Here is a 12,113-nt window from a genome sequence, read left to right as displayed (position 1 = left end):
AATATAATTTCTTGGCCAGGGAAGCACCATCATTTAGTCAAGGTTACAAGGGTTCATGCGTGAGGCTAGCGTTTCTTCTTGCTCTCCTAGCCAACCAGGTGGGAAAACCCTGAGAACCTGTGTTTATGTGTTCTTCAATCCCTAGCCAAATATGACTGTGCCCAGGCCGTTCTGGACTTCCCGTGAGTCTCAGGACAAAGATCTGGAGCAGCGTCCTGTGGGGGAGACTCCAGCACGGACGTGGGTTCCAGGCCTTTCCCCATAAACCTCATTCTACGACCACTCCCAGAAAGTCATAGGCAAACATCATATTTTACATTGAAATCCTACGATGTATAACACATTGGAGCAAATTTGAACTAAGTGAGAGACCAAACACTCTGTTAAGCGTGTCCAGGGGAACTCATTCTGGAAATGGAAGAAAACAAATTCCCAAACTTCTCCTTCCATCTGGCACCTCAACTGTTTCTTAACATATTGGCCCACGGCGGCTATAAAGTCTCCCATTCATGCTGTTCTGAAACAAGAGCAAAGGCTTCTGGGTGCTTACAACTCAAAGCATGTCTTTCACATCTCACAGGAAAACGGTCTTTTTTGTCAAGCCTGTCAGGTGACCGAAGGTAATGAAGCACAGCTGGGAGGCACCTTCGCTGGCCACTGGCCATCATTTACTGCAGTGCCCTGGCTCAGCTCCTTCCTGCAAAATTTCCTACCTTATAGAAACAGCAGTTTGTGTGAACTTCCAGAATCAAGTGTCAGTGACATTTGGGGGTACCTCCACAACAACGGGCATCTATTTCCTTGCTACGCTAGGATGGTAAGGAAGGAGGTATGGGAGTGAGTACTTGAAGAGGGCTGGCATTGCAAAGGATGGGGGTATGCAGAGAAGGGGTTTGGAGACTTCTGATAGCCGTTTCTGCCAACAGCCTTGCCGTCCAAATGCACACACACACACACACACACACACACACACACACACACACACACACTGATGGCTTTTTCTACCAATGGTCACACCATCCAAATGCACACACACATTGATAGCCTTTTAAAACTGCCAGTAGTCACACAGTTGAAACACACACACACACACACACACACACACACACACACCACCACCACCACCACCCCCCCTCAAAAGAGATTCTGCTAAAAGAGAACCAAGGACACGAGGAACTAGAAAGGAAGGAATAGGGAACAAATGAAATAATCCTGAAGCAATAGTTGCCTGAGGATGGTATTAAATTCTTGAAAAACCAAACCAAAACAAAACCCCTTTCAATTAAGGTCACACCCCAACTAACCCCACCCCCATTTCTTTCGCTTTCTCTAACCTGCCTTAAGGACCCCTCTTTGTGCTTCTTGGGTGCTCGGCTGAGAGACTTATGGTGGTTTAAATAGGAAAAGCAAGTTCCCCTCCCCGCCCCATAGTCATGTGTATTTAAAATTTTGCCCCTGATTGGAGGTGTTGTTTGGGTGAGGTTATGAAACTTTTTTTTTTTTTTTTGAGGCAGGGTTTTTCTGTAACTTTGGAGCCTGTCCTGGAACTAGCTCTTGTAGACCTAAGGTCTCCAAGGTCGTGGAACCTTGCTGGAGGAAGTACATCACTGGGGGCGGGCTACAGCCTGAGTCCACTTCCAGCTCACTCTCTTTTTCCTGTTTACTCTTGGAAGGTGATCTCTCAGCTTCCTGCTCCTGCTGCTCCCTGCTGCCCTTCTTCTGTGCAGGATTGACTCTTACCCTCTGGAGCTGTGAGCCAAGCTAAACGCTTTTGTTCACAAGCTTTTGGCTGAGGTGCTTTATCACAGCAACAGAAAACTAACTGGTACACTTACTGAAAGTGCAGGCTGCACCTTGCTCCTGAAATCCCTAGGCTTTTTACAACCAGGAGCTTATGGACTCCATGGGGTTGAGTCACCTGCTTCACTGCCTCACGGTGACAGCATTAGTCACAGGGGGTAAAGACTTCCCTTACTGAAGAGTGATAAGACAGAAAGTCATTACAAAGGCAGGAAGTATTCCTCAAAACCTCGATAGCATCTACCTGGTCCACTGAGTGCTAACAAAACAAGGAAGGACTGCAGCAGGACCCGACCCACTGAGTGATAACTAAACCATCAGGGTTGCAACAAGCAGGCTGTTTTTTCATGATGGACCTTTAACATGCAATAATTTAGCAAGTCAGACAGAAAGCTCGTATAATTACTGAAAGCAGAGCCCAAAGAAACAAACTGTACTCACAGGGAAGCAGTCAGATGTCTACTTCCAAATCTTGGGCACCAACCCTGTGGGCTGAACTGGTCGGTCTTGAAATCTGTTATCGATTTTCTGGAATAAAAAAGAAGATTGGAAGGTAATTAAGTAGAGTAACCTATAGTTAATGTAGAGTATATCTTCTTTCTTGTACATTTATTTATTATTTATTTTGGGAGTGTGTGGGCACATATGTGCCACAGCGCAGGAGTGGAGGAGAGAGGACAACTTGGAGTCTGTTCTCTCCTTCTACCATGTGGGTTCTGGGGGTTGAATGTGGGTTGTCAGGTTTGATGGCAAGTGATTTTGCCCACTGAGCCATCTCACCAACCCTAGAATGTATGTATTAAAAACATCTGTTCTCTCTCAGCTACCACTGTCAGAAGGACACTGAGGAGTGAACGCAGACCTGGGATAGAAATAGTTATTGTGATTGGGGAGATAGCTAGGCAGCCAAAACTGTTTGCTGTGAAAACCTGACCACCTGAGTGTGGATCCCCAGAACCCAGGGTCCGTAACCCCAGGAGAGATAGGAGTTGGGGGATACGACAATCTCCAGAAGCTGTCTTTCCAGCTAGCCCGATGAAGAAACCCTGGCCAAAGATGGCGGAAAGGTGAGACTTGACAAGAAGGTTGTCCACTGACCTGCACAACTGCACCTCATGCTCATGAATAAGTCATCTGCCTGTGCACGTGAGCACATACACACACACACACACACACACACACACACACACGGAGGGAATTAGTGTGCATTTTCATTGTAAAGAAAATAAATGTAATAATTGCAGACTCAAAGCCTGAATTATTCTAAATGATGAGGCAGAGAATGCATGGCTGTACTTCTGCCCTGACAGGACCAATGTTTATTTGCCTAGCTTCTGTTTCTCTGCTCCTAATACTTTTAGTATTTTTTTAAAAAAAAGAGTTAGTGAATGGAAAACAGGGGAGAACATGCTACGTGTAGGTAGAAAGCCCCTTTGTGGTCTAGTGTGTGTATGTACGTGGAAGCTGTCTTGTGGATAAGACAAAAAAAACAAAGTAAGTAACAGAGGAACTGTGAGGGAAGTTCCTTCTATGCTCACACTGCAAGTCTTAAAATGAGACGTGGGTGGGTTTTCTACTCTGTTTCAGGACAATCAGTGTCGGTGGGAACCATCCCTCACCTTATACCCTTCTGACCACGGCTGATCGTGCAGTGCCATGCACAGACATTCTGGCTGACCTTCCTCTGAAACACTTGCCAAGTCTAGACCAGACGTAGTTAAGGAAGGAAAAGACTAAAGTAAAGGGAGGGAAACTAGACTCACGGCGAATGAGCCTGCCTTCCTTCCCTAGTCCCTAGCAAGCTGATGGCAAACAGCCAGGCACTATTTACTGCCCCTTTGACTTAGCCATCTAACCGGGTGTGGAATGGACTTCACATGAAAGCATTTGGGATGGGAGAACCAAGGCGTAATGAAAGCAAAGCCGAGATGGTCTCCTTCCCATCAGATTTCAGCCTCTCTTAGAGTAGTGATTTTCGTGGGTCCTTAAGAAGTGGCTAAATGAACTGTTTGGTGACACAAGACACAGCACTTAGCACTTTTCTTGATAGAAACTGATTAAAGTCATATGCAAGTGTCTCTATAATCATGTGTGAATTTTCTTTCACTCAGAATGTTCTTAGATAGGATTTTTCAACATGGTTGCCAAGGAAGAGTTTCAGATAAGGACTACCTCTCACCAGGGATCACTGCAATTGGGGATTTAATGAAAGTAGATGGTGTTTTAGCCAGCATGAAGAACCAATCGAAGAACTAATTTAACATGTTACCTCCCGCAGCAGAATTAGGGCCCACTGATGCCAGCGTTATTATTTTGATCAAACAGCTGAGATTGTGAAACTCATTGACCAGTCCCAATGGGATTCAGGGACTCAGAAGGGGTCTTCAAAGTGTTATCTTTGCTGCTAAACCCAAGAGTATGGGTGGCTGGTGGCTCTGTCCCACCCAAAAGAGGGTTCCCTTTAGGGCCCAGGAGAATGACAAAGATTTTGTGTTGTAGATAAAGTTAGGAGGCACTTTTGCACGCTTGCGAACAAGAGAGTGCTTCGTGTGGCTTTGCCTGCATTCCGCCCAGTCTTCTACTCCAGATAGTAAGATGGAACATTACATTATCTAAGGACACACAGAGGCGTAAGAGCTGCAGGACACAATGCTTGAAATGGGAAAGGAATGGGAAGCGGCTAGTTCAGTCTCAACAGGCAGGAAGCCAAGGACCTTGTGGAGATGGATATTAAAATAAAATATTTAAAAATAGCTCTGTGGAGTTGAGTCAAAATGAGCCAGTGGCAATAAAACATTAATACTTGTCTCTTCCTCACATTTATAATTGAGTGTGGAAATCAGAAGTCTGTTAGAACGGAGGGAATGCACAATTTTCGGGTATTCAGGCCATTTAAATAAACACCGATGAGTAGATGGGTATTGAACAGGTCCCTTAACCACTCCTGGCCTCTCACTTGCTCAGCACAATATGAAGTGCTTGGAGGAGATTTTGAAGAGATCTTCAACTCAGATGGTTTATATATAATCATATGATCTTTTAAGGGAATGTACTATGTTACGTATCTCAACACGTACGAAAGACTCTGTAGCTGTAAATAAAATGCCAACTGCATCTCCTTTCTTGGACCACTTAGTCCTATCATCCCATAATTTCTAAAAGGTGTGTGTGTGTGTGTGTGTGTGTGTGTTTTCTGAGACAGAGTTTCTCTGTGTAGCCCTGGTTGTCCTGGAACTTGCTCTATAGACCAGATTGACTTCAAACTCACAGAGATCCTCCTGCCTCTGCCTTCTGAGTGCTGGGATTGATGTGAACTACCATGCCTAGCCCAGGCTTTGCATGTTTTTTTAAATAGAATTTCACATTTTCTCTCTCTCTCTCTCTTTCTTTTTCTTGTTTTTGATTTTTTGAGGCAGGATTTCTCTGTGTAATAGCCCTGGATGTCCTAGACCTCACTTTGTAGACCAGACTGACCTAGAACACACAGAGATCTGCCTGCCTCTGTCTCCTGAGTGTCTCCATGGGAGATAAAAACATTTCACATCCTAACGTTGAGAGTTCACTGAGAGCCTGCTGTGTACCAGGAACCTGGCATGTGTTCTCTTGTTTAATGTTTGCCATCTGAAAGTGAAGAAACAGACTTCCACTCACTATTGCACAGTTGATAAACAATAGAGTCGAAATGAAACCCGTAGTGTCTTATCCCAAAGCTTTCTCCCCAACTGAACACCTGGGATTACCGTGGCTTCTAAGTGTTTTCTACTATTGGCTATAAAAATGGTTTTGAAGCAGGCTTTATGAATTTATTGGGTGTAGAGAGGCCACTAAGGCACCTGGAGTAGATTAACATGCGGCAGCCCAGTGTTATTATTGGAAACAACTGAAAACCTGGGCAAAAGAGAAGATCTACCCTGTGGTAGATCAGAAAGCTGCCGCAGTGACCGGAACTCCAAGGCTCAGCATCTTAGAGGCAAGGAGGGAAGCCACAGTGGCAAGACTCCCATGTAGCAGTTTCTGCCACAGCCGGGGTCCTCAAACCACCAAAGACAAGGGGACATAAGAGAATTAAAAACACGCAAGGGAATGGCATCACATGCCTGCAATCCTAGCACTGGGGAGGCTGAGGCTACAGTATTAAGTTCAAGGTCAACCTGGCCTGTGTGGTGAGAGCCTGTCTCATACCAACAAAGCAGAACACAAACAAAAACCAAGGAGCACATTTCTGAGGAGCTGTCCCACAGGGGTGGGCAGCAAAAACCTAGAGTTCACAAAGAGAATTCAACCGTGGGGCTCTTGAGTATTTCCTTTTGTGGTAGTTATTAACTACTAGAAAAAGAATTCAGAACTCAACACTAAGAAGAATCCATTTTACAGTATAGTCAATTCTACTTTGAGAAAGCAAATTAAAAATGGGGGGAGAGGAGGAAGGCAGGGAGGAGGAAGTCCCTTGGGACCCTGGGAATGCTCACCCGTAGAGCTGAGGTAAAATAGAGGTGGGTGAAGAGCTGCTATCAAGACCTATCTCGGGTGGGCTTCCTGGAGACTATTACCTCAGTTCAATTCTGTGCCATGAGCTATTCCAACTCTCCCACACTAACAGAAGATAAGAGGAAAGCAACATCCAGCACCCAGCGGCATTTAGTTTTTAGTCGTTGTCTGGAGTAGTTGTTTGGTTTTAAATTGTACTTTATTTTATATGCATAAGTATTTTGCCTGCTTTTATGTCTGGATACCATGTGTGTATCTGGTAATGGGAACTGAACCCAGGTCCTCTGGGAGAACCTGGCTCTTAATCTCTGAGCCATTTCTCCATCCCTCTGATGGTTAGTTTTGATTGATGACTTCACACAGCGTAGAATTACCTGTGAAGGAAGCCTCAATAGGGAATTGTGTAGATTAAGTGGGCGGCCCTCAGGCCTATCTGTGAGGGACTCTTTTAATTGGGTTTATTGAGGTTAGAAGACCCATGATGAACCCAGTCAGTACTGTCTCATGAGCTGGGCCCCGGACGGAAGGAAAAAGAGATAGCGAACTGAGCGTACCATGCATGCGTTCATTTATTGCTCTCTGTCCCTGTCTGTGGGTACAAAGAGATGAACCACTGCCTTGATTTCCCTGCGACAATGGATGACATCCTAGCATTGTGAGATTGTGAGGAAAATAAGTTCTTTCTCCTTTAATTGCATGTGCCTTGGGATTTTACCACACCAACAGGAAAAGCAACCCCAGTTTGATGTCTATCTGGAAAGCGATAACAACAACTAAATCTGACCTTGAATTATCATGATGCTTGTTGAACTAAATGTGAAACAGATTAGTGCTATTTTGGGGGTGGGGGTGGTAAAAAAAGAGTAGAAAATATCCCCACATAAGAATTTTGTAACTAAGACATAAAAACGCTATTATATCTCCCTCTATCGCTGATCCTGTTTAGATGGTCTTTCCTGAGCCTATTGGCTGAAAAAAATGTTCTCTTCTTTCTCCTCTATGGGAGTCAGGGGATCAGCTACTATTTTGAAGTCCTTGATCCATTTGGAGTTAGGTTTTGTGCAGTCCAGTAGAGAGAAGGATTTAGCTTCCTTCTTCTACAAGCTTTCCAGTTTGCCCATCACCACTTGTTAGAGATACCGTCTTTTCAACAATGTGTGCTTTTTGTCTCTTAGTCAAAGCCAGGTAGATAGATAGCCAGATAGTAGGAGTTGCACTTATATCTCTTTCGCTGGTCAATGTGCATGTCTAAATGCCAGTAGCATGCTGGTTTATTACTATAGTTCTACAGTGTAAGTTGAACCAAATCCTAATGATTTATTTCTATACCCACAGATTAGTGTACTTCTCAGCCCTCACCCAGAGAAGTTGCTTATAGAAGGAGACAGTGGTAATACAGACGTGAACAACTGGTCAACACACAGAGAATGGAGCTGCTAAGTGCTCATCTCTAACCAGGACGTCCACATCACACCTCCTCCTTCTCTGAAGGCCAGGGATTTTTGTTGATGAGTGGTGTGGGAGAATTGTCTGTATTCTGTCAATCATATTTTAAATAAATGCTGACTGGCCAGGCAGGAAGTAGAGGTGGGAAAACCAGACAGGAAGTAGAGGTGGAGCAAAAAGAACGGGAGTATTCTGGGAAGCAGGAAGCTCCCTCCACCATTCCTGCCCAGATCACTGAAGAAACAACATGTGAGCTGACAGCTGAAAAGGGTACTGAGCCACATGACTAACACAGACAAGAATTATGGGTTACCGTAAGATGTAAGAATTAGTTCAATAAGAAGACTGAGCTAATGGGCCCATCAGTTTATAATCTTATGGAGTCCTATGTGTGATTTTCTTTGGGGCTTGCCGGCTGTGGGGTACTGGGTGGGACAGATACCCCAACAAGCCGCCCCTCATGTTATAGATGAGGAGGATAGGAAGACTGTAAGAGCCAGCAGCTGTGGATGACTGTAAGGGAACCTTATTTCAGGATGCAACAGGGCAGTTGTACATAAACTCACTGTGGTTGTTGGCAGCATTTGCAAGACCTGCACAAATCCCAGCATGGGGTGGTGAGGTGCTTCTAAACTTCTATCCCTAGCTGAGGAGCTGTTAGCAATTGGTGGCTGCTGAGACTGGAGAATTTCTGCAAGGACATGTCCCTCTGGAGCAGTGGTTCTCCACCTTCTTGATGCTATGACCCTTTACTACAGTTCCTCCTGTTGTAGTGACCCCCAGCCATAAAAGTATTTTTGTTGCTACTCCATAACTGTAATTTTACTACTGTTATGAATCATACTATAAATATCTGTGTTTTCCGATGGTCTTAGGTAACCCTCCTGTGAAAGGGGCCATTTGACTCTCAGAGGGGTCACAACCCACAGGTTGAAAAACACTGCCTTAGAGGCTCCCCTTGTCCCAGTAGTTGACCTTCTCCCCCTTCACACCTAGGAAGACTAAACAGATTCAGTGGGAAACACACAAAGACCTCATGATGTTGGGATGTAAAGTCGTAAAGAGATGAGGGAGGAATTGGAACAGAGGAAAGTTGGTATGAACTTGACCAAAACACGCTGGATGCATATAACCACTTCTCAAGCAATTAAAAGAAGATACCCAGTCAGCAAGATGGCCCAGTAGTTAGAGGCACTTGTTGGCAAGCCTGACAGCTTGCCAACTGTCCTGAGTTCAATCCTCAGGACCCACGTGGTAGAGAGAGAGGACCAGCTCCCACAAGTTGTCTCCCTTCCCTCAAACAAGTAACTGCAAAAATAAGTTAAAACAAAAAACAAAAAATCAATGCCAGTGTGTATGAAGGAAAACACAGTACATCGAAATTAAGAATCACAGAGATAAACAAAAGCCTGTGTAAAGACTTTAAAAATTATCTAGCAAATAGTTGGTGGCACACACCTTTACTCTCAGCACTCAGAAGTAGAAGCAGAAGTAGGTAAATCTCTGTGAGTTTGAGGCCAACCTGGTCTACGATAGCAAGTTACAGAACAGCCAGAGCCACATAGTGAGAATTTGACTCAAAAAATTTGTATTTGTATATATATATATATGAAAATTCGTATATATGTATGTATGTATATATACATGTGTATATGTATGTATGTATATAGCAAAGAACATGAATCAAGGATATATAAAGTATTTTTGAAAATCAATAAGAAATAGATAATCCAATGGGAAAATGGATAAACTTCCAGTTGGTGCTTCACAAAAAATGGTATTAAAATGGACAGCAAGCATTCAACCTTGTTTTAAAAAGCAGTGCACTAAGATCATATGCCTCTAGAATAGAAGAAAAAGTAAAACTGAAGCCCAGCCCCTCAGTGTAGGTGGGCACTTGGAACTTCCATTCACCGCTGAGAGGCTGCAAACCGCCAAAACAACACGGGTGAAACGTTTGGTGGTTTTTGCCAAAGGCAGAAATCTTGCTCCTAGGTCTGCAAGCAACCAAAGCCCATGTGTATATTCATTAGACAACATGAGTAGAATCTCCATGGCCTCACTTCTCATCATAGTCACAGGGAAAATAACCGTAATGTCAATCAACCACAAAGCAGAGGAACCATGTGTGGCAAAGAATAAAACACAATATGGCACTGAGAATGGTCTCAGCACGACTCAGGCTCTCTCTTATCTGAGAGACATGAAGTGAAGACACCCCAAATCATCATAGTCCATCAATATGAATTCAGATGTGAACATTGGGCATTGTATATCAGAAGGTTATAATGGGGTAGCTATAAAGGCAGGGGAGACATGACTTTCTGAGGGCATGAAGGGAGGTCCTGGATGCTAGTGTTAGTGTAGAAGCTGACTGCACATGTATGTCTATTCTGTAAAAATTCATCACACCATACAGTTGTGGACTACAAGCTTGTCTGCATATTATACATCATTCCAAGGTGCCTAGGTCAAAAGTCAGTCTTCAAGAAGAACAAACAGAAGGAGTTCGTGAGATCAGAGCATACAAAGTCACCAAGGTTCTGTATCCTCGGCCATCTATTGTATCAGACGGGAAAAAAAAAATAAAGTAAAAAGAAGGACAAACAATAAGAGAAAACTTCAAGGCAATACAAATCAAAGCCACAGAAGGAAGACTGGAGTCAATTTGGTCAGTTATTTCTAAATGAAAAGTAAGCACTTTATCAATGACATTTTACCAATGACTGAACTTTCCATATAGGTGTTTTGGCTTACCTTACCTTAGAAGGGGAATACTGGCTATCTTTGCAACTGGCCCCTATCAAAACAATTCAAACACAGATACTTCTTATCTTAGGATGCTCCGAAACTCCCCAGGCTTTCCAGTCACTGCACACTATCTACCACGTCTCCTCTTCACGGTCACCAAGACCTTCCCGAGCCAGTTTCCAGCAGCCATGTGTGTGTCAAAACCTTAAACAAGGTATTCTCTGTGCTTTAGAAAGTGAGCAAGTTTATTTAGCTTTTGCTTGTGTATTTTGGGTAAACCTCATCTGTCGTAGACTTGTGTTGCATCATATGCTTTACAATTTGTTTTTAGTTGTCTGTGTTATTATGTGTGAGCATGTTTGTCAGCATGAGCTTTTGTGCATCCCATGCATGCAGGGGTCTGTCAGGTTAGGAGAGAGTGTTGAATCCCCTGGAGCTGGTAGTGACAGGGGTTCGTGAGATGCCGTGTGGGTGCTGGGAAGCAAACTCGGGTCCTCAGGGAGAGTAGTTAAGAGCTGTCAACGGTTGGATCATCTTTCTACCCCTTCAGCATAGGTTTTTATGCCTGAATGAGAATCTTTTGCTTTTCATGGAACACAATTTTAGTGTTACTATGGAAAATATATACATGAGAATATTTGTAGAAATGAGTAGAAAAGAGGTTTGGGTGTACTCATAGGATAATTAATATAGGGAACTTATCTACCAAGCAAGTGCAGTGAGAAATTATGGAAATTATTTTCATAAAGAAAAACATTATTTAATAAAAATGAAAATTCAAAATGTTCAGCCAGATTGGGCATAGGGCTTTCCCTGAAAAGCATCATGGGACTGTGGAAGAATACAGGCTGTAGGGTCATGTAGATAGCACTCAACAAAACTGTGGTTTTAGGGAAGTTTTTTCGGCCCATCAGTTCCTTCAGGATCAGATTATTGCTGAGAATTGTAAAAACCACTTTGAGTGTTTCCTCCCCTCAGCCTCTGTAGCATTTTGTTAATGGTTCAATGGAAGAAATAACCACAGAGGGTGTCACTGCGAAACTCTCCCTCCCTTCCAGTCTCCCTCACTGCTCCCCCCCCCCCCCCCGTGTGTGTGTGTGTGTGTGTGTGTGTGTGTGTGTGTGTGTCTTGACACATAAATGTATTGGGGGCGCTGGAAGTCCGTCAATATCAGATGCCAATGTCATTCACTCTTATCTGATGATTTGGAGACAGTCTATCACTGAGCCAAGAGCGCACCAATTCAGGGGGACTGGTTGCCCAGCCAGCCCCAGGACCCTTGTATCTTTGCCCTACAGGCACCTCCATAGCGCTCAGTTTTTCATATGGATGCTGGAGGTCAGAACCAAGGTCCACGCTCGCACAACAAACATCTTACCCTCTGAGCCATCTCCCCAGCCCCCCCGGCACCAACTTCTGCTTCTTTATTTTATCTTGTTTAGTTTTTCGAGACAAGGTTTCACTGTGTAACAGCCTTGACTGTCCTAGAACTCCCTAGGTAGACCAGGATGGCCTTGAACTCACAGAGCTGACCCCCTGCCTTGGCCTCATGAGTGCCCGGATTAAAGGCGTGTGCCACCAGCGCTTGGCCAGGTACCAGCTTTTTGAAGGTCAGTATTTCACACATT

At 44.1% G+C, this 12,113-nt stretch overlaps 1 protein-coding gene across 4 annotated transcripts in view; it reads right to left on the bottom strand.

Annotated features, from left to right (window-relative positions):
* Positions 1-12,113, bottom strand: part of Cald1 (caldesmon 1) — a 223,669-nt gene that overhangs the window by 125,643 nt on the left and 85,913 nt on the right. For all 4 annotated transcript variants that reach the window (XM_085683798.2, XM_085683800.2, XM_085683797.2 and 1 more), the window contains exon 2: positions 2,242-2,328. The gene's annotated coding sequence lies outside the window, so the exon portion shown is untranslated. The remainder of the gene's footprint in view (positions 1-2,241; positions 2,329-12,113) is intronic.

The sequence above is a fragment of the Myodes glareolus genome, chromosome 25 (assembly GCF_982192425.1).
Source record: "Myodes glareolus chromosome 25, mMyoGla1.1, whole genome shotgun sequence".
In the NCBI taxonomy this organism is placed as follows: domain Eukaryota; kingdom Metazoa; phylum Chordata; class Mammalia; order Rodentia; family Cricetidae; genus Myodes; species Myodes glareolus.
This window is presented reverse-complemented; position numbering and strand designations above follow the sequence as displayed.